This window comes from Lithobates pipiens, unplaced genomic scaffold, assembly GCF_037356315.1.
Source record: "Lithobates pipiens isolate NorthernLeopardFrog02 unplaced genomic scaffold, aLitPip1_a1.2 Scaffold_13, whole genome shotgun sequence".
NCBI lineage: Eukaryota > Metazoa > Chordata > Amphibia > Anura > Ranidae > Lithobates > Lithobates pipiens.
In genome coordinates, this window is record NW_027507718.1 from 504,761,146 (window position 1) to 504,784,744 (window position 23,599).

General features: G+C 45.7%; 1 protein-coding gene across 1 annotated transcript in view; it reads left to right on the top strand.

Annotated features, from left to right (window-relative positions):
* GFRA4 (GDNF family receptor alpha 4) overlaps positions 1-23,599 on the top strand; it is a 667,916-nt gene that overhangs the window by 515,180 nt on the left and 129,137 nt on the right. The window lies entirely within an intron of this gene.

A 23,599-nucleotide genomic window follows, 5' to 3' on the forward strand; every position in this document is an offset into this window, starting at 1 on the left:
GAGACCCCTCTAGTTCTGCCTCAGCAGTGTACTTTTCTGCATCCTCCTCTCTTTCATCACCTTGCATAAGAACCTTTACTTTCACATTCTTTTTTGCTTTTGCTTTCAAATACTTCTCAGAATGCTTAGCATATTGTAAAACATCTAAAACTGATGCAGTTCGGTAAGTAACCATGTTTTTAACAATGTAATCCTTATGATCCTGTTTCAATCCATGTAAAAAAGCAATCTTTAGCTGTTGCTAATATGCACTATTCACATCCTCAGCTTCGGGGAGCCCGGAGAACACTCTAAAAATCTCTCGTAATTTATTTAGGCAGTCACTGACACTTTCTTTATCTTCTTGTACTGTCATATTTATTTTTTTGCCAATCAGTCCGTTGTACCCATCTAAGCTGGCATCTGTTCAGTAGGGCAGTCAACCTGTTTCCTAAGTCTGGGCTTTCTGGAAGCAATGGATCCCCCCGTCCCTGTGCATTTTCTGGGGCGCAGGGGTATTCCTCACCGTCCTCCACACCATACCTAATAGGAGGTTTACTTAGTCTCTTGGCTCCTGCTGGGGCACCTAGTACATGAGTTATGGCGTCAGTTAATGTTTCAAGGATTGATCTGTTCATCTCCAGGACTGAACTACTGTCTGGAGAGATTGAGGAAGTGGAGTTGGGGTTTTGTTCAGAGGCGGTTCCTTTGACAGGGGTGGATGTCACAGGGAAGGTGTTACTCTGGGCAGTTACTTGCACCTGAGGGGGAGGACCATTATAGGGAGGTGGTCTCTGGGTGTAGCAGATGAGATCATCCTCTTTGTCCACTAGGGGCAATTGGGCTTGGCATTTTTCCTTTGTTCTTCCTTCTAGCCTAATTCTAGCATGCTGAAGCCAATATTCCGCCATTTTTAACCCATACCTTTTTTGAACTTTGGGTCCTGACATTTTAAACTTATCCACAGGGCCCCAAAATAGAACTTTCTTTCTTTTTAATTTTTTTTTAGTATTCTGATTCAGAACTTAGCCTTTTGACTTATAAATGTACCCAAATATAAACAGCATTGCATCATTAACACTTCACAGTTGAAAGTCTATGAATTCTAAAAATAACTCCAATCCAATATAAATATTTACTTTAAGACTATTTTTCAAACTCTTTTTCCCACCAAAAGTCCTAATATTTTCACAGATGCACAAATTAACCTCTGTCAGGCAATCTGCATTTTCTTGTTTCTGAGAAACAGCTTCTTAACCTTCATAGCAATGAAAACATCCTCAGCCTTTTTTTTTTCATTTCTTTTCACATTAATCAAGCCACCCGATAATTCTACAACATTCTATTTACTCCAAAATGCCATCTACCTTCTTTTTCTTTTATGCTAAGTTTCAATATTTACAATATAACCCTTCTGTATTGTCATAGCTAATCAAGGGTTAACTTTTACAACTTCTTTGCAGAAAACATCCTTCCATGAGGGGAGGGGGAGGGGGAGTGCAGTGCTTAGGTGAAAAATAATTTCTTATCTGCTTAGAAATATGCAGCACAAAAACCATGTCAATACAAGAGAAAAAAAACATCAGCACTCCCCACACTATCGAGAGAATCAAAAAGGGTTAAACATGAACAAAGATAAAGTAAACACACACAGAAGAAAATTAGCCTTGCGATCTTTGTAGATCACTTAACTAAACAGCGCTTAGTCAGGCATTCAACCTCTGACATTCGGTATACCTCAAATCTTTTTGTTATCTGTCCGGACAGCGGGCGACGTAATTTTTTACCTTAGACAACGTCCCCAAGTGTCTCTGTCTACGAGCACTGGATCATCTAGATATTATACGATCAATACCAATGTCGGCAATTACAACACATTAAACCAGAAGCAAGAGAAAGAGAAGAAAAGACTCAGAAAGAATTAAGAATAATTTAAATTATCTTACCTCTCAAACACCTGGACTGGATCACACAAGGTTCGGAAACAGACAGTGGAATTCAGATCTATGGCCCCGCCCCTTTTTCACCAAATAACATTGATTGGGGGGACTTGTAAGCGTTCGGTGAGCTTCAAAGTCCAATACTCACCGAAGTGTTGTCGGGCCGTCTGATCTGAAAACCAGCGTGTTGCTCCCGGCTCGAAAGACCAAAAATGTTAGGAATTTCCCTTGTGATCAGTAAAAACTCCGGGTGTTCTGAGAAGCAAACAATTTATTTCTGATGTGGCCCACAACAGGGAGACATGCTTACAGGACGAAAGCTGAAGAAAAAAGTCTCAACAAAAGAAAGTGTTCCGCCCTCACATATCCCACAAGAATAACATCTCCGTGCTTCTATTGGCTGAGGGAACATAAATAACGTGTCATGGCACAGGCTGGCACTTTATTAGATATCCATATTCCCGTACATTCTTAGGCTATCATATTTAGTTAAATCTAATCATCCTACTTACTATGGAGTTAATTAGGACAAAACAATACAATGAGTTAATACAATAATGTGCTCAGAAGTAAGCTTTTTAACAAATCAGTCTCAGGACTATTGTTTTTCTAATAGTCACACAATAAACACTTAAAACTTTTCTAACAGGGACATGTATACAGATAATCAGGGCACTAATCACCAATGCAGCCCCATCAGTGCTGCCTATCAGTGCCCATCAGTGCTGCCTATCAGTGCCTCCTCATCAGTGCCGCTTATCAGTACCCATCAGTGCTGCTTCATCAGTGCCCATCAGCGATGGAGAAAAATGACCTATTTGCAAAATATTATAACAGAAACTAAAAACAAAACTTTTTTTTTAAATGTTCTGTCTTTTTTTCGTTAGTTTAGCAATAAATAAAAATCCAGTGGTGATTAAATACCACCAAAAGAAAGCTCTATTTGTGTGAAAAAATTATAACATTTTAATGAAACAATGTTGCATGACCGCGCAATTGTTATTCAAAGTGAGAGAGCTCTGAACTCAGAAAATTGGGCTGGGCAGGAAGGGGGTGAAAGTGCCCGGTATTGGTTAAATACATTTGAATATTCTACTAAAATAGCTACATTATTAAACTAGTTTCAAGATTCTTTTACTTGAACTCACCAAAAACTTTTTCTTGACTCACCAAGAACTTTCCAACACAATTTTCAATTTCCCAATTAAAAGAAAGTGTAGAAATGTGTACGATTGTCAGATGTGTGAGGATAATGAGAGATGCAGTGTTTTTTCCCGACCAGAGTAATGATGTCCAGTCTTCATCTCACACACTAGTTCTCTTCTTTACAACATTGCGCTTCACTAATTAAATCCATCTATTTGCAGCTCCCTACACTGGTAATGGGTGAATGCCCACACTAGGACAGACATCTGCTAGCTGTTTGCAGGACAACATTACAAAGAGCAATATGACCATGCAAATGACTACAATAAAGAAAAGGTGGGACGCTTCCATTTTAGCCAGGGGGACCATCCGTGCTCAATGACTCCTTCTGCAAGGCATGAGTTCAATATTCATGTACTGTATGTTCGGGTAATAAAAAAATAAAAATAAATGTGCCTTGAAAAAGTATTCACACTCCTTGAAATTTTCCGCATTGTCATGTTACAATTTTTTATTTTATTGGGATTTTATGTGATAGACCAACAACACAAAGTGGCACATAATTGTGAAATGAAAGGAAAATGATAAATGGTTTTCAACATTTTTTACCAATAAATATGTGAAAAGTGTGGGGTGCATTTGTATTCAACCCTGAGTCAATACTTTGTAGAACCACCTTTCACTGCAATTACAGCTGCAAGTGTTTTTGGGGATGTCTCTACCAGCTTTCAACACGTAGAGAGTGACATTTTTGCCCATTCTTCTTTGCAAAATAGCTATTGCTCTGTCAGATTGGATGGAGAGCATCTATGAGCAGGAATTTTCAAGTCTTGCCACAGCTTCTCAATTGGACTTAGGTCTGGACTTTGACTGGGCCATTCTAACACATGAATATTCTTTGATCTAAACCATTCCATTGTAGCTATGGCTGTATGTTTAGGATCGTTGTCCTGCTGGAAGTTGAACCTCTGCCCCAGTGTCAAGTCTTTAGCAGACTCAGGTTTCCTTCCAAGATTGCCCTGTATTTAGCTCCATTCATTTTCCCATCAACTCTGACCAGCTTCCCTGTTCCTGCTGAAGAAAAGCATCCCAACAACATAATGCTGCCACCACCTAGTTTCATGGTGTTCAGGGTGATGTGCAGTGTTGGTTTTCTGCCACACATAACGTTTTGCTTTTAAGCCAAAAAGTACAATTTTGGTCTGACCAGAGCACCTTTTTTCACATGTTTGCTGTGTCCCCCAAATGGCTTTTTGCAAACTGCAAACAGGACTTGTTATGGCTTTCTTTCAACAATGGCTTTCTTCTTGCCACTCTTCCATAAAGCCAGATTTGTGGAGTGCAAGACTAATAGTTGTCCTGTGGACAGATTCTCCCACCTGAGCTGTGGATCTCTGCAGCTCCTCCAGAGTTACCATGGGTCTCTTGGCTGCTTCTCTAATTAATGTTCTCCTTGCCTCGCCTGTCAGTTTAGGTGGAGGACCAGGTCTTGGTAGGTTTGCAGTTGGGCCATACTCTTTCCATTTCCAAATGATGAATTGAACAGTGCTCCATGAGATGTTCAAAGCTTTGGATATTTTTTTTATAACCTAACCCTGCTTTAAACTTCTCCATACTTATACCCCTAACCTGTCTGGTGCATTCCTTTGGCTTCATGATGCTGTTTGTTCCCTAAGGTTCTCCAACAAACCTCTGAGGGCTTTACAGAACAGCTGTATTTCTACTGAGATTAAATTACACACAGATGGACTATGTTTACTAATTCTGTGAAGTCTGAAGGCAATTGGTTCCACTACATTTTAGTTAGGGGTATCAGAGTAAAGGGGCAGAATACAAATGCACACCACACTTTCAAGATATATATTTGTAAAAAATTGGGGCGGAGGTTCAACTTCCATGCAGGACAATGACCCCAAACATACAGCCATAGCTGCAATGGAATGCTTTAGATCAAAGCATATGTATGTGTTAGAAGGGCCTAGTCAAAGTTCAAACCTAAATCAAATTGAGAATCCGTGCCAAGACTTGAAAATTGCTGTTCAGACTCTCTCCAGAAAGAATGGGCAAAAATGTCACTCTCTAGATGTGCAAAGCTGTTAGAGACATCCCCAAAAAGACTTGCAGCTATAATTGCAGCGAACGGTGGTTCTACAAAGTATTTACTCAGGGGGGCTGAATACAAATGCACGCTACATTTTTCACATATTTATTTGTAAAACATTTTGAAAACCATTTATTATTTTCCTTCCACTTCACAATTATGTGCCACTTTGTGTTGGTCTATCACATAAAATCCCAATAAAATAAATTTACGTATATGGTTGTTGAAAAGTATTATACACCTCGACAACCACCCTGGTTTATGCCGGAAGACCACCGGGACCCTCGGATCCGTGAGAGACCAAATGAAACACGAGAAACAGGCTTTGAGTGTGTTCATAAGAGCTCTGACTTTAATGAATATAAAAGTCGTTTAAATACCAGTAAAAATACATGTCTATGGGTTTTTACAAACTTACACTCAGTACTTTCTTATCAAGAGTTAGGCTGCTGACTAGATAACAAGAAATAGCTGATGACTTGCTGACACAGATTCGGCTTAACCACAATATCTCATAGGGCGTGGTTCTATGCAAACTTGTTAGTTTAAGCTGTTCATGGCAAAACTCATACATACAAAAAAAGTAAATTTCTACCTTATGTAAAATGGAGGAGAATCTAAAATAGAGTCAGTTGTTTATACATTCTCTAATGCCGCATACACACGGTCAGATTTTCCGACGGAAAATGTTTCGATGGGAGCTTTTTGTCGGAAATTCTGACCATCGGACATTTTCCATCGGAATTTCTGTCACACAAAATTTGAGATCTGGATCTCAAATTTTCCGATAACAAAATCCATTGTCTGAAATTACGATCGTGTGTACACAATTCTGACGCACAAAGTTCTACGCATGCTCGGAATCAAGCAGAAGAGCCGCACTGGCTATTGAACTTCAATTTTCTCAGATCCTCGTACGTCACCACGTTCTTGACATTCGGAATTTCCGACAACATTGTGTGACCGTGTGTATGCAAGACAAGTTTGAGCCAACATCCGTCGGAAAAAATCCCATGGATTTTAATGCTGGAATGTCCGATCATGTGTATGCGGCATTACAGTTGTGGAAAATTCCAAAGGGTATTAATACTTTTTCAAGGCACTGTAGTTCTTAGCTAAACCCCTTCCTTTTTCTTCATATTTCCTCAGTAAGTTACAAGCATTCATTGTGGGCGTAAGGCTGAGAAGATTACTGATTTCAAACGACCAATGCGTAGCTCCCAGCTGTCCCTGATTTGGAACAAAGTCCCTCTGTCCCTCTTTCCTCCTCATTTGTCCCTCATTTTGGTCTGATCTATATAGTTGTATATAAAATGTACTATTTATCTAACAAAAAGGAGTTTTATAGTGTTAAATCTTTCATCCAATTTGTAAATTGCTGCATTTTTTTAAATCCAAAAGCCAATATAAAGGAATAGTACTGGTAAAAAAGCACTTATGGGTTTAACCAATCATCTTATTTCCATACAATTCTCTTTTAAGGGGGGTTGTGTCCTGTGTCTACATACTTTTGCTAATAGGTGTCCCTCATTCCCATGTCAAAAAGTTGGGAGGTATGCCAATGAACATCCCATGTACTGCATGTTAAAGAGGAAGTAAACCCTGATGAGTTTACTTCCTCTTTCATTCCCTGCAAAGGTAAAGCATAATGGACTACTATGCATCGCATAGTAGCCCATTATGTGTCACTTACCTGACACAGGAGCCAGCGATGTCACCGCTGTCCCCTGTAGTTCCGAGCGTCCATCTTCTCGGTGGGGTCTCGCAGCTCCGCCGCTGTCATTCGGCGAAGCCGCGATGACGTCACTCCCGCGCATGCGCCGTAGACAGCGGTGCCCGTTTTCGGGCAAATATCTCCTAAACCGTATAGGTTTGGGAGATATTTCTTGGACCTACAAGTAAGCCTTAATCTAGGCTTACCTGTAGGTCAAAGTGGTTTGTAAGGGTTTACAACCACTTTAAGAATTAACACTACATTGGCTTATAACCCCTTCATAAAGCCAAAACAAATGTTAATGCCTGAAGTCAATTTTGCAACTTTGACATGTGTCATCTCAACTACTTTGTACATCCAGGTGGACCATACCATGTTTATTTCAGGATGAACTGGGCTTTATTTTGGTGGTAAATGGTAACAGATATTTCCTGATTTTTTTATTTTTTTTTCGTATTATCAAAGGAAAACTGCCCCAAAATCGTTTAAAAAAATAAATTACAGTTTTCCCATAACATATGAAATGGGAAATTGGAACAGACATTTTATTTACCAAAAATTTAGTTTTGATTAAGCAGGCATATTAGATGTATCATTTATAATTAGAAATTCTGTTGTGTAACTTCTGCATTTCTTGTGTTAGTAGTATGCTATTTAAGACTTCAGCAGAGAAGATTTATCTGTGTCTTTTGAAGATTTGTTCTCTGGAGGAAGTGGTAGAAGTAACATGAGTTCCACCAGAAGCCAGGATGGAACTTTAAAGCGGTTAGGCCGCGTACACACGCGCGGACTGTTCGCCCAACTTTGTCCGTCCAACAGTTTTGGCAAACAGTCCGCTCAAACTTAGCATGGACGGACATGGCCACACACGACGGACGAACAGTTTGCTGAAACCGTGCGCGATGACGTGAACGGCACGTACGACGGGACGAAAAATACGACGTCCTATACACTGCATTATAGCTTTCGGCGTGAAAATCCTTTCTGAGCATGCGCGCAACTTTGTTTGACGAACAAGCCTACACACGGGCGGACTGTTCGCTCAAACAAGGTTTCAGCGGACAGTTTTTCGGAATTTCCGAAAAACCTTGTCCGTCCAACTGTCCGCTGAAACTGTCCGCTGAAAGCCCACACACGAGCGGACTGTCCGCCCAAACACTGTTCAGCGGACAAAGTTGGGCGAACAGTCCGCCCGTGTGTACGCGGCCTTAGAGTTAGGTTCCTACCCACTTTAGGACATATAAATTGTACTAGAAAGCCTTAGTTAGACAGAGTAAACATTTTGAACACAATACTCCATAGTGCTACCTGCATGCAGGTCTACCTGCAAGCTTGTATAATAGATACATCTACTTTTTTTATTTGGTTTCAGCAAGCAAAATTTTACTGAAACCCATAAGTTTGGGTTTCGCAGTCAATTACCACCAAGAACAACCAAAAAAAGGTTCCTGCTTCTAACGATCGCAGCAATTCCACATGCATAAGTGGTACCTTGGATTACGAGCAGAATTTCTTCCAGAAGAATGCTTGTAATCCAAAGCACTCATATATCAAAGCGAGTTTCCTCATAGGAGTCAATGGAATCTCAGATAATTTGTTCCAGAGTGACTGCTATTGTATGCAGTACCGCATGTGGCCAGAGGTTGGGGGGGGGGGCGACAGAGACACTGGTAAACACTCAGAGACCTCTCGGATGCACTCAGTGACACTTGAAGAGGCTTGGAGACAGTGTTTCCGAGCAGCTCCAAGTATCACCAGTGCCCCCGCACCTCTGGCTGAATGCGGTACTGCACACCCCATTGGCTTGAATCCTGCTCGTCTTGGGAGACAACGCTCGCAAACCAAGTCAGGATTTCTAAAAATTAATAGCCCCTATTGCAAAATGTTCATAAACTGCGTTACTCGCAATCCGAGGTATTACTGTATATAGTTAAATAGTTAGTAAGGTTGAATAAAGACACCAGTCCATCCTGAGTCAGTGTCTACAATTGTCCCTATCCTTGTACATTGCACACTCACATTGGTCCCTACCCTCAGGGAGCCCACAATCCAAGGTCCCCATTCATATACTAGGGCCAATTTTGGACAGAGGCCAATTAGCCTACCTGCATGTCTTTGGATTGTGGAAGGAAACCAAAGTACCTGGAGGAAACCCATGCAGGCACAGGGAGAACATGCAAACTCCAGGCAGGTGGTGTTGTGGTTGGGATTCGAACCAGTGACCCTTCTTACCGCTAGGTGAGAGTGCTACCCACTACACCACTGTGCCACCCTAAATATGTATGTTATTCGTAGGCACAGGGAGAACATGCAAACTCCAGGCAGGTGGTGTTGTGGTTGGGATTTGAACCAGTGACCCTTTTTACTGCTAGGTGAGAGTGCTAACCATGACACCACTGTGTCATATGTATGTTATTTGCTAAATATGTATGTTATTCTTTTTTTTTTACCCGCAGTACAGCCCATAAACAATAGTGCACATTTTGCATTTTATCCTACCTAAAACACACTGATACGGGGGGCGTGGCCAAGATGTCGGCGTGAGCAGACGTGCTTCCCGGAGCTCTGCTGGAGACTGATCCTAAAACATCCTTACACCCGTGCTACCGACTGCTGGCTGTTTGTCTGGCCCCCCCTATGCCGTCCCGTTCTTCGGCGGGACACAAGGGAGGTAGGAGGACTCGGTTTCCCACGGGGGCACTGACGCTAGACGCTCCGGACACCAGTGGAGCAGGAGGACCACGCGCCCATTCCAACATGGCGACGCAGACCGCGCCGGCGGAGGCTGATGCATCTCCCCTCCCGGGCATTCCTGAAGTGATGGCCACGATAGCGGCCTGTCAGGCGGCGCTGACGGGGAAGATGGAGGTGGTCCAGACGGAAGTCGGCCTGATTAGACAGGACCTGGATAAAATCCGTTCAAGGCTGGGAGTGGCGGAGCAGCGGGTGGGCCAGGCGGAGGATGTGCTGGCGGAACACTCGGTGGCGATCCGGACCTTACAGGCTAAGGTGAGGACCTTGGAATTCCGTGCGGAGGACGCCGAGAACCGCAGCAGGCGGAACAACCTGCGAATCGTCGGCCTGGCGGAGGGGGTGGAGGGACAGAACCCCACGGTGTTTGTGGAAGACCTTATCCGTTCCCTGTTCCCGGGGGCGCAGCTGTCCCCTTATTTCACGGTGGAAAGGGCTCACCGGGTCCCTCCGCAGAGGGGCCCGGCGGGGAGCCCCCCGCGCACCCTGATTCTGTGCTTGATGAACTTCAGGGACTGTGATGAGGTGCTCAGAGCGGCGAGGCTGTTGAAGGAGGTCAAGTACCAGAATTCTAGGCTGCTGTTTTTTCCTGATTACACCATGGAGACTCAGAAACAGCGACGGTCCTTCGACGCGGTCAAGGCTTCCATGAGGGCTAAAGGGATCAAGTACAGCATCCTCTTTCCGGCGAAACTGCGTGTGGTGGACGGTGAGACTGTCAGATTCTTCACTAATCCCAGAGATGCTGCCTCTTGGCTGGAGACACTACCTGGCTGACTACCATGATAACTTACTCCTGGCTGATGAGTCTGATGAGGTGGTTATGCCCTTTCTTCCTCATTTGGGGGTCTTTTTGTTTTTTTCTTTCTCTTTTCTCCATTTTTCTCTGAGCCGAGGTAGCGGAGAACCGCCCTGGGAGGAATTTTCCTAGTGACATTAGCACTCTGGGACAGTTTGGGGGGGTGGGTTGGGTGAGGGGCCCTGGCCAATGATCTGACATGGATTACTGTCAAATTGGATTGGAGGGGGGGGGGGTTTGTCGATTCCCCTCCCTCCCTTCTTTTCTGTCCCCCCCCCCTTTTTTTTGTTCTTCCTTCTCCTCCATTTGCTACCTTTCCAAGGCCTGGGCCCCCTGGTTGGGGGGGGTTACTGACTTGTCATCCCCCACCATCACCTTCGTCCGGCTGGGAACCGATGGACTGTTGGAGTGGGCCTATGGCGACTGGATCATCCTACAGCAGGGGTGTCCAAACTACGGCCCTCCAGTTGTTCAGGAACTACAATCCCCATCATGCCTAGTCATGTCTTTGAATGTCAGAGTTTTACAATGCCTCATGGGATGTGTAGTTCTGCAACAGCTGGAGGGCCGTAGTTTGGACACCCCTGTCCTACAGGATTGATGGGACTCCACTGCTCAGGACTTTGCCATGTGCGGTAGTTGGGTGCACTTTAATTGCTATGTCTTCTGTGCTCTAGCAACTCCTAAGGGGGGGTTAAAGCGCCGGTGGCAGGTAAGGATAGTGGTCTCCCCCTCTGTGTGTATGAGGTGAGGGGGGGGCTGCGTCCTCCTGACGGTCTGGTGCATGCCTACCTGAGTAAGTTGCTCACAAAGCCTTAAGGGTTATTTTGCGGTTTGGTTTGGGGATCTATGCAGGACTCCACTGTTGGGGGTTTGCGGGGTGGGGGGCGGGGGAGATCGGCCATTGCTGATCAGTTTTGGCTCTGTTTAGGTTTGGGTTTTATGTTTGATTTTTTTCACGGTATGTTGACTCATGTACAATCCTATTATGGGGGGGTGGAATATGGTCTCAGGGTTCACCATTATTAATCGTGAGGGCCTTGCGGCCTATATGTATGCAAGAACTGGGGCACCCTCGGGGGCGGGATGGTTGTTTCTTTGGGGAGGGGGCTATATGGCTGAATCCAGGAATTTATTTTCAAGGGTTCTTAGATATGGCTGAATTTTCTGTTCTTTCCTGGAACGTGAGGGGTCTGAACTCTGCGGTCAAGCGCTCGCTGGTGTTTAACTTTCTACAAAGATACTCTCCACATATTTGTATCCTCCAGGAGACACATTTGGTGGGCTCCCGAGTGGGTTGGCCAACACTACCATGCCACCTACTCGAGTTACTCTAGGGGGGTGAGTGTGCTTGTTCACAGATCCCTTGCGTTCCAGCTCCATGAGTTAAAAACGGATCCGGGGGGCAGGTTTCTCGTTTTGCATGCTACTATTGCGAATGTGGAGTATGTCCTGGTGGGTATTTACCTGCCTCCCCCCGCAGATACTGACCTTTTGTTTGCCATAATGAACCTAGTTATAAAGTATGGTGTAGAAAATGTCATGTTGATAGGGGATTATAATATGGCCCCGTCCCCGGAACTAGATAGGCTCCACCGGCCCTCTCGTGAGACTCTGGGTCTGACACGGTGGGCTGATACTTTTGGGCTGGTGGATGTCTGGCGCCACTTTCACCCCTCGGGCAGGGAATATACTTGCCATTCCACCACGTTTCGCACCTTCTCCCGCATAGATCTGGGGTATGTTTCGCAGGCTATGCTGCGCCGTGTGGTGGGAGTGCGGATTCTGCCCAGAGGGGTGTCTGACCACGCTCCCCTCCTCCTTGGGGTCTCTCTTGGGCTCCCTTTGCGGAGGGGACTGTGGAGGCTGTCAGGGTATTGGATAGCGGATGTTGGGGTTCAGGAGGATATGCCAGAGGCCCTGTGTCACTACTGGTTGGAGAATGCGGACTCTGCGGAGCCCGTGGTGGTCTGGGATGCGTTCAAGTGCTGGCTGAGGGGGGAATATACTTCTAGAATTGTCAGGTGTCGTACGCGGTCTGTGCAGCTGCTGGAGGAATTGGAGAGGGTGTTGAGGGAAAAGGAGAGTAGTCATGTGGCGGACCCCACCCCCCCTAGATATCAGGAATGGCAAATGGCACTTAGGGCGGTCGAGCTCCATAGGATAGACTTGACTAAGAAGTCTATGCTGGGCACTGCTCAGAAAATTTTTGAGTATGGGGATAAAAATGGGAAGATGCTCTCGTGGTTGGCCCGGGGACATTCTACCAGCGCCCATATTGGTAGGGTCAGAGGCGAGGGAGGGACCCCTATCACGGACCCGGAAGGGATCCTGGACAGGTTTGTGCAATATTATAGCGCCTTGTATTCCACTAGAGTGGATTATGAGGACCCGGCTCTCCTGGCCTTCCTGGATGGGGTGGAACTTCCCGCTCTATCCCGGGAGGCGATAGACCGTCTGGAGAGGGCCATATCGTTGGAGGAGGTACAGGTGGCAATGGCCCAAATGCAGGTGGGGAAGTCCCCCGGGGCAGATGGTATCCCTGTTGAATTTTACACTACTTATCAGGAGTTAGTGGCCCCTAAACTAGTTTCTTTATTTGCCCAGTCCCTGGAGAGGGGGTTGCTCCCCGAATCCATGTCAGAGGCGATCGTGGTGTTGGTGCCCAAGCCGGGTAAGGATCCCGAGGACTGTGCGTCGTACCGCCCAATATCTTTGATAAATGTCGATGCCAAATTGTTGGCAAAGGTCTTGGCGAATCGGTTGGCGCAGGTCCTGGAGAGCCTTGTCCATGTGGACCAGACGGGGTTTATGCCCGGTAAGGGTACCGACATTAATCTGCGACGTCTTTTCCTTAACTTGACTATCCCCCATGATAACGCTGGGACCAGGGTCATTGCCTCCCTGGATGCCGAAAAGGCATTTGACTCAGTGGAATGGGGATACCTGTGGGAGGTACTCCGCAGATATGGGTTCGGTCCCCATTTCCTGAGCTGGCTGCAGCTGCTTTATAACAGACCAAGGGCGCGGCTGCGCATTAATGGCAGGCTATCGGAGGCGTTTCGGTTGGAGAGAGGCACCCGGCAGGGCTGCCCCCTCTCCCCCTCTCTATTTGCGCTGGCGTTGGAACCTCTGGCGGTGACCCTGAGGGCCTCCTCGGGGGTGGAGGGGCTTAAAATTGGCCCCCTTGAGGAGAAGGTGTCACTCTACGCCGATGATGCTCTGCTCTATTTGAGAGATGCGGACTCCTCATTACGAGCGGCTCTGGAAATTTTTTATGTATTCGGTCGTTTTTCTGGGGTCAGAATAAACTGGACCAAATCCGTCCTGTTTCCTCTGGACCCAGGGTCAAGGGCGGCTGCAGCGGACACTCCACTCCAGTGGGTAAGTGAATTCAAGTATCTCGGGATAGTGGTGGGCAGTGATCCGACACACTACTTTGATCTTAACTTGAAACCGGCCCTCCTTCAGCTGAAGGCTAGATGTGCCTCCTGGGGGAAGCTTCCCCTGAATTTGCTGGGTCGCATTAACCTGTTAAAAATGGTGTTCCTCCCCAGGTTCCTCTATTTTTTTAGGAACTCCCCCGTTTTGCTCCCGGGTGCCTTTTTTGCAGATCTGGATAGCTGTGTGGGGTCCTTTATTTGGGGGGGCTCCACCCCCAGAATTGCAAGGTCCCCTTTGTGTCTGCCTGTGCGATGTGGAGGGCTGGCTCTACCCAACTTCAGGGTCTATTACTGGGCGGCGATCCTTGTGTCGGTCCGTTGGTGGTTTGCCCATTCTAGGACAAACGCTGCGAGCTGCATTGAGGCAGCTGGGGTGGGTTCTTTGGAGGATCTTGCCAATTTAGTATACAAAGGCCCTGGTGCACGTCAGGTGCTTCCACTTCCGACTAGAACGACACTCAAGGTGTGGGGGTTGGCCAGGAGATGGTTCATTAAGCCGGGAGTCTGGTCCCCCCGACAGCCGATATGGGAGAACCCTGGGCTCCCGCACTTTCGGACGGTCCCTGACCCGATGGTGTGGGTGCGTCATGGGGTGCGGACGTTGGGGGACATTATCACGGGGGGCAGCCTGGGGACGTATGGGGAACTTGCCACTAAATTTAATTTGCCCGGGTGGATGTATTTCCGTTACCACCAACTGAGACATGCAGCCAGGGCGCAGCTGCCAGCAGCTACGAGCCTTTCTATGGATCCTGTGGAGGAACTACTGTCTCTGGACCAGCTCTCCAAGCCTCTCTCGTCCCTATACACCTTGCTACTCAGTGTGGACTCTCCTAAGATGGAGAAATTGTGGGAGGCCTGGCAGAGGGACATTCCCGCCCTGGAGAGAGAGGATTGGAATGACTGCTTTCAGGATAGTCTTGGCCTGGTGATTTCCTCCAGAGATAAGGTAATACAGACCAAGTTTCTACATAGGGTTTATTATACTCCACAGCGGTTGCACAGACTGTATCGGCAGAGAGACCCTGCCTGTACCAGGTGTGGGGCAGCGGTGGGAACGTTCTTCCACATGTTCTGGAGCTGCCCGGCAGTGGCCGCCTTTTGGACTGATGTGTTTGACACCATTGATGAGCGTCTAGGCTTCTCTCTGCCCCGGTCACCGGAGCTGGCTCTTCTCGGCATTCAGGAGGAGGATCAGCGGCCATGCTACTCCAAACTCCTGATTGCCTTTTTGCTTTATTATGCCAAGAAGGCCATTCTCCTTCGCTGGACCTCTGCCTCCCCCCCGACGCTGGCCCTGTGGGAAGACATCATTAACAAGGCCCTACCGTTATACAAAATGACATATATTAGTAGGAAGTGCCCTAGGAAGTTCAATGGCATATGGCTGCCCTGGACAGGAGGAGATAGAGAGGGTATGTAGATATAGGAACTACCACCGCTAGATCCGTGGGTTGGTCCTTCTCCCCCTACCCCCCCCCCTCCTCTCCCCCCTCTTTCCCTTGTCTTTCCCTCCCACGCTCCCACCCCTTGCCCCTTCTTCTTCTTCCCTTGGTCTTCCCCTTTCCTACATACACCCCCCCCCCCCCCCTTTGTGGGATTCGATGAGGGCACAGTGGCTACCATACTGCATTATCTTTTACATGATCTCTGACTGGCCACTGCCCTCGCAGGGTACTGTCGGGGAAGGTTGTATAACATATATTGTATCCCCTGTGGATCGTACTGTATTCTGATTTCCTTTTCCTTTGCTGTGTGTTTGTACACCGTTTTTTTATTTTTTTTTGTTTTTCTGGATTGTAACCTGTGTGTCTAATATCAATAAAGCGAACTTTATTCACCGTGAAAAAACACGCTGATACAAATTTTTTAATAATGCTTTTTTAACCCCTTGATCTCTTCATGACCAGGTAATTTTTTGTGATATAGCACTGCGTTACTTTAACTGACTGTTGCGCGGTCGTGCGACACCATACCCAAATAAAATGTGTCCTTTTTTCCCCATAAATAGAGCTTTCTTTGGTGGTATTTGATCATCTCTGCATTTTTTGCTTTATAAACAAAAAAAAGATAAACGATTTAAAAAATATATATGTTTTTTACTTTTTGCTATAAAATATATCCAATAAAAAATGTAGAGCATCTCATTTTTTTCATAAATTTAAGACAATATATATTCTGCTACATATTTTTGGTAAAAAAATAATCCCAATAAGCGTATATTGATTGGTTTGCGCAAAAGTCGTCTACAAACTATGATATATATACTAGAATTCTTATTTATTTTATTTTTTATACTAGTAATGGCATCGAACCTTGACTTATATTAGGACTGTGATATTTCAGCAGACATTCTGACACCAACATTTTTGAAAACTTGCAGGAACCAGTGAGACTAATACAGTGACCAGTGCTAAAAATATGCACTGTCACTGTTCTAAAGACATCAGGGGCGATCAACGGGTTAATTATGCCTAGCCAGTGTCATGTTAGATGTTTTTACTAAGGTAAGTGATGGATTTTATTCTTTGTTTGCAAGGACACAAGATGTATCCCTCCCCCTGTCAGAACAGAACTCTGCCTTGTTTACATAGACAGACAGATCTCATCTGTGTCTGACATCCAGTACCCGGCACCCACAGATCGGCTTCTGCTGAAAATAATCACAGCAGAAGCATCTCACCGGTGGTGCATGCGTGCCCCCTAGGAGGAAGTGCAGAATACAGTAAATCTGCTATATGCAGGCCTTAAGTGGATCAAAAACTACTCAAAATATAATGACCCTGACCTTTGACCCTTACCTTGACCCTAACACTGACCTAGACCAAGCCTTGATCTAGCTATTTTTTTTCTTTATTTTTCAACTTTTTTTTCCGCCATTTTTTTTTACACACTTTTGGTTGACATTTTCTCCCCTGCAAGGAGAAAAGGATACCTTTTGCGATACCTCTTAATGAGAGCCCAGTCTCTGTGCTGGGAGTGCACTGTGCAGCATGCTCCCAGCACAAACACAGCTATGCATATATGTGGCCTCATGGATAAAAAGCCACTTACAGTCGGCGCTAAGGGGTTAAACTTTTGTGTATTTTTGGAGGTTAAAGCTGTCTGTTGAGGGTGTTTATTTAGTGTTCTAAAGTATAGGAATGACATTTTTTTAAGAATTATACTTACCTAGGTCATAGTTGGCAACATTGCAAAAAAATGTATAGGGACACTTTTTTGTCTGCAGGCGGTGTCTTGCTATAATCAGGGGGCCGGGCATTCGTTTGAAGGCGTGGCGCAGCGAGCATAGAAAAATGGGTGTGGTTTAACCGTGAATTGGGCGTGTGGTTAGAGTCTGAGATGAACGAGGGATGGCACGAGAAAGTAAGAAGGAAAGAATGAGGACTGGAGGGACAGCAGGCCCAGATCCTACACCACAATAGAAATATGTGTATTTCAGAAAGTTTAACAATCAGCAGATAAAAATACTCCAAACACCTGGTGTTGGCGCTTCAATCATCTTGGCACCATGGTTAATATGGTGTCAGGATGATTGAAGCGCATTATTTATATTATTACATTGTATTATAAAATGAAATCATTCAACTCACCATAATGAAGAATCAGTGGGAGCCCTGAGCGTGTCACTTGCAACGTCACCTGCCACCAGATGCCATCAGCTATCTCCAGTAGAGTCTCTCCTTACACCAGGCATTCCCAGCAGAGTCCCTCCTTACATCAGGTGCCCCCAGCAAAGTCCCTCCTTACATTAGGTGCCTACAGCGGGTCCCTCCTTACATCAGGTACCGCCAGCAGAGTCCATCCTTACTTCAGGTGCCCCCAGCAGAGTCCCTCCTTACATCACGTGCCTCCAGTGGGGTCCCTCCTTACATCAGGTGCCCCTGCAGAGTCCCTTCTTACATCAGGTGCCCCTGCAGAGTCCCTCCTTACATCAGATGCCCCCACAGAGTACCTCCTTATATCAGGTGCCCCCGCAGAGTCCCTCTTACATCAGGTGCATGCAGCAGAGTCTCTCCTTTCATCAGGTGTCTGCAGCGGAGTCCCTCCTTACATCCCTCCTTACATCAGGTGTCTCACTGTAAAACCACCATACTGCCTGGGCTACAATGACAGTGACTGACTTCCTAACAGTAGAAACAATTTTCCAGTGGGCACCTGCCTTATAACTGCTTAATTTATTGCTTTTTTTCTTCTTGATCGGAAATATCTTTCTAATACCCACCGGTGGTCAGTGTTCTTTTTCACTGTCTAATTATTACCCACCATACAGGCGCGGTGTAAAATCTATGAGGAGTCTAGGATGGAGCACTTAATGTTGTGTAATTTGATCTAAAATTTAGCTTTTTTTTTTCTTTCTCCAAATCAAATAACATCTGCGATGGTAATTGCTCCTAGCCATTTTCAAATAATTATATGAAATTCACAGTTTGCATCACATATTTGTCCGCGGTTGGATGCAGGTATTGTAATTGTGCCTGATTCCCCGGAGAACATAAATACGCCTGGTTTTTCTGTACATCCCCCTAATTAGTTACACAGCCTGAAATCCTCAACATCTTAGGATTCCATTAAAATGTGACATCCTATTAGGCCCGAGCATGTTCACAGATGATCGAGGACATAACTAAGGACCGCCAAGTCAGGGACTGCACCAACTTATGCACCAGCTGTGCCGCCTATACATGATAGAACAGATTTCTCCCATTTACAACCCTTTTTCTGCTCTGCCATCTGCTTGTTGGACCTTTAGTAACTTTCCTGCTGATTGGTGGGTAAGATCTCCCATGGCAAGCATTCTCTGATGTCTGTAGGCATCTTAAAGCTGAACTTTAATTTAAATGTATTACTCAAAAGCCACAAATGATATACAGTTGGTATATAAAAGAATCATCCCCCTTTTAACCACTTGCTTAACGGGCACTTATACCCCCTTCCTGCCCAGGCCAATTTTCAGCTTTCAGCACTCTCACACTTTGAATGACAATTGCGCGGTCATGCAACACTGCACCCATACTAAATTTTTTCTTTTTTTTTCACACAAATAGAGCTTTCTTTTGGTAGTATTTAATCACCACTGCGTTTTTATTTTTTGATAAACAAACAAAAAAAGACCAAACAGTTTAAAAAAAAAACAGGAAGTTTTTCTTATTTTGTTATAAAATTTTGCAAATAGGTAATTTTTTTTCCTTCACTGATGGGCACTGATGAGGTGGCACTAGTGGGCACTGATAGGCTGCACTGATGGGCACTGATGATGTGGCAATGATAGGCGGCACTGATGTGCACTGATAGATGACACTGTTGATGTGGCACTGATGAGGTGGCACTAGTGGGCACTGATAGGCTGCACTGATGGGCACTGATGATGTGGCAATGATAGGCGGCACTGATGTGCACTGATAGATGACACTGTTGATGTGGCACTGATGAGGTGGCACTAGTGGGCACTGATAGGCTGCACTGATGGGCACTGATGATGTGGCAATGATAGGCGGCACTGATGTGCACTGATAGATGACACTGTTGATGTGGCACTGATGAGGTGGCACTAGTGGGCACTGATAGGCTGCACTGATGGGCACTGATGATGTGGCAATGATAGGCGGTACTGATGTGCACTGATAGATGACACTGTTGATGTGGCACTGATGGGCACTGACAAGGTGGTACTGATCAGGAGGCACTGATAGGCGCTGAGATGTGGCACTGATGGGCAATGATAGGTGGCATGAAGAGGTGGCACTGATAGTCAGCACTGTTGGGCACTGATAAGTGGCACTGATCAGGAGGCATTGATTGATTCATTCATTCATTCGATGATGAGGCACTGGGCATGATTGGCAGCACTGATGGGCATTGATAGGTGGCACTGGTGGGCACTGATTAGCAGTACTGATGGGCATGATAGATGGCACTGGTGGGCATGGATTTGCAGCACTGGAGGGCACTGATAAGCAGCACTGGTTGGCATTTAGGGGACAGATGTCCCTCTAACAGAAGCCGGTTACCGGCTTTTTTCTTTTCTTCAGGTAACCGGCTTCTGTTTACTTCCATGATCAGCTGTCATTGGTCAACTGATCACATGGTAAAGGGCCTGCTGTGATTGGCCCTTTACCCTGCTCTGTGATCAGATGCCTCCGAAGGAGTCAGCGATTACAGAGCACGCTGCTCGCCTGCCCCCTGGGGCTGGTAGACGGCGCGAGAATGGGAGGATGTCCATGGACACCCTCTGGGCATTTGAGGGCCCGTGCTGGTCTTTCGGCTAAAGCACAGATGTCAAGTGGTTAAAATAATCACATTTTGTTAATTTGCAGCCTGAAATGAAGACAGATGCAATTCTTGTTTTATCCAGCTGTATTTACTAACATTCAAGTGAAAGATATTACACCAACATGTCAGAAAATAATTCAAATAAATTCAAAAACAGAATCACTGAGTTGGAAAAAGGATCACCCCCTACAAAAAATTACTTGTAAACTCAGGTGTAGCTAATCACCTTCTCAATGGCACACAAAGCCATTTGACTTTCAGCTGAGATCAGCTGATCAGCTGAGGTCATTTTGATTAGCTCATTTTGAAAAGAGCTTTCCTGGAGCATTTCAGACCAACTGAACTAAACTGTGCAACTGAAGCAAACAATCAAATATGGGTCGCAAGGCACTGTCACCGGGATCTCCAGGATAAAGCGGTGGACAGGCACAAGTCAGGAAATGTATACAAAAAAGTGGCAAAGGCTTTATCAATACCTAGAAGCACAGTAAAGTCTATTATTAAGATGTGGAAAGTATCTGGTACAACACAGACCCTCCTTGGAGCAGGACTCCGCTCCAAACTGGATGAAAGAGCCAGGAGGAAACTGGTCAGAGAGGCTACCAAGAGGCCTACAGCAACTCTGAAGCAGTTGGATGAATTTATGACAAAGAGTGGTCATTGCGTGCATGTGACAACAACATCACAAATTCTCCACAAATGTGGCCCCCCCTTCCCGCCGCTCACACGCGCAGTCCGCCGCTTACCGGAGCCATCAGCAGCGACGGAGGCAATCGGGACCTGTCTGTTGCTGGGTTGGAGACGAGTGAGGCTAAAATGGCCCCCACTCATCTCCATACCATAGCAGGGTAGAAGCGATGTCAAAACGTCGCTTCAGCCCATGCGTCTTAAAGGCACTTTTTTTGTTGTCATTTTTTTCAAATGACAATTTATTTTTCTTTTTTTCATTTATTGCATTTAAGTCCAAATATGAGATCTGAGGACTTATTGGCCCCAGATCTCATATTTAAGAGGTCCTGTCATTCTTTTTTCTATTACAAGGGATGTTTACATTTTTTTATTTTTTTTTAAACAGTGTAAAAATAAATGAAATCAAATAAAATAAGAAAAAATGTTTTTTAAAGTGCCCCGTCCCGACGAGCTCGCATGCAGAAGCGAACGCATACTTGAGTAGCGCCCGCATATGAAAACGGTGGTCAAACCACACATGTGTGGTATTGCCATGATCTGTAAAGCGATATCAATAATTTTAGCCCTAGACTTCCTCTGTAACTCAAAACATACAACCTGTAGAATTTTTTAAATGTCGCCTATGGAGATTTTTAAGGGTAAAATTTTGACACCATTCCACGAGCGGGCGCAAATTTGAAGTGTGACATGTTGGGTATCAATTTACTCGGCATAACATTATCTTTCACAATATAAAAAAAAAACTGCACTAACTTTACTGTTGTCTTATTTTTTTATTTAAAAAAGTGAATTTTTTCCAAAAAAGTGCGCTTGTAAGACCGCTGCGCAAATACAATGTGACAAAAAGTATTGCACTGACCGCCATTCTATTCTCTAGGGTGTTAGAAAAAAATGTATAATGTTTGGGGGTTCTAAGTAATTTTCTAGCAAAAAAAAAACAACGTGTTTTTAACTTGTAAACACTGAGGCCGCGTACACACGCGGGGACTGTTCGCTCAACTTTGTCCGTCAAACAGTTTCAGCGGACAGTCCGCTCAAAATTAGCATGGACGGACTTGCCCACACACGACGAACGAACAGTCTGCTGAAACCGTGCGCGATGACGTGAACGGCACGTACGACGGGACGAAAAATACGACGTCCTATACACTGCAATGCAAACTTCGGCGTGTAAATCCTTTCTGAGCATGCGCGGAACTTAGTTTGACGAACAAGCCTACACACGAGGGGACTGTTCGCTGAAACAGAGTTTCAGCGGACAGTTTTTCGGAATTTCCGAAAAACTTTGTTCAGCAGACTGTCCGCTGAAACTGTCCGCTGAAAGCCCACACACGAGCGGACTGTCCGCCGAAACACTGTTCAGCGGACAAAGTTGAGCGAACAGTCCCCGCGTGTGTACGCGGCCTGAGTCTGAAAAAGAGGCCTGGTCTTTAAGAGGTTAAGAAAAAAAAAAAGATACTTTACTATCGCCTTAAAGAGGAAGTAAACCCTTACAAACCACTTTGACCTACAGGTAAGCCTAGATTAAGGCTTACCTGTAGGTCCAAGAAATATCTCCTAAACCTATATGGTTTAGGAGATATTTGCCCGAAAACGGCACCGCTGTCTACGGCGCATGCGCCGTAGACAGCGGCGCGCAGGCGCACTAAACGCGGCAGTTCCAAGAATGGAGCTGCCGCATTTGTCGACTCCCGTGCGCATGCGCGGGAGTGACGTCATCGCGGCTTTGCCGAATGACAGCGGCGGAGCTGCGAGACGCCACTCCCGTGCGCATGCGCGGGAGTGACGTCATCGCCACTTCGCCGCTGTTATTCGGCGGAGCTGTGAGACGCCACAAGCAAGATGGATGCGGCGGACTACAGGGGACAGCGGCGACTTCGCTGGCTCCTGTGTCAGGTAAGTGACACATAATGGGCTACTATGCGATGCATAGTAGTCCATTATGCTTTACCTTTGCAGGGAAAAAAAGAGGAAGTAAACTCATCAGGGTTTACTTCCTCTTTAAAGAGGTTGTAAACCTCCATGGGGAAGTTGTACGTATAGGTAAGTCTAGAATAAGGCTTACCTATAGGTACTGCAAATATCTCCTAAATGTGCGCCGTTCAGAAGACATGTACTGTTTATTGCGCCAATGATGTCATTGCCGCATGTGCACTGAAGGAATGGCCGCTCGAGTCGCTTCTTCAGGCGAGAGTGCCATGACCTGCAGCTACTGTGCGCATGCACGGGAGTGACGTCACGCGGCTCCGGACAGTTACAGAGCGGGAGTCCGAGGCCCCCGGAAGTAAGACGAAAATGGATGCGGCCTGCAGCAGGGGCGATGCCGACTACGTTTGCAGGTAAGTATCGCATGTGCATCGCATACTAGCACATTATGCCTTTACTTTGTAGGGACTAAGAAAGGAAGAAAACCTCTTCCTCTTTAAGTCTTTTGCTGTTACCAGCAGCATCAAAATACACTGGTATAGTTGTGATCCATTCTCCAGACTAGAGAATGGATCTTCGGAAGGGCCCCTTGGTGTAATCAGCAGGAAGGCTAGTTCTGGATCGCTGTTCTCCTCGGTGGGGGTGTATAAGACGCAGACAGGAAGGATATGTAATCGGCGGGCTGCAGCATCCAGCTTATGGCTGGGAAATGTTCATCTTGCAGTGATCACATCTGTCATAGCTCACTGACCATTACATTGCTCCAGCATAGTCTGGATGGTCGCTCGGGGTCTCCTTACTGATGTAAAGATCAATATTTCTTTATGAAACACTCTA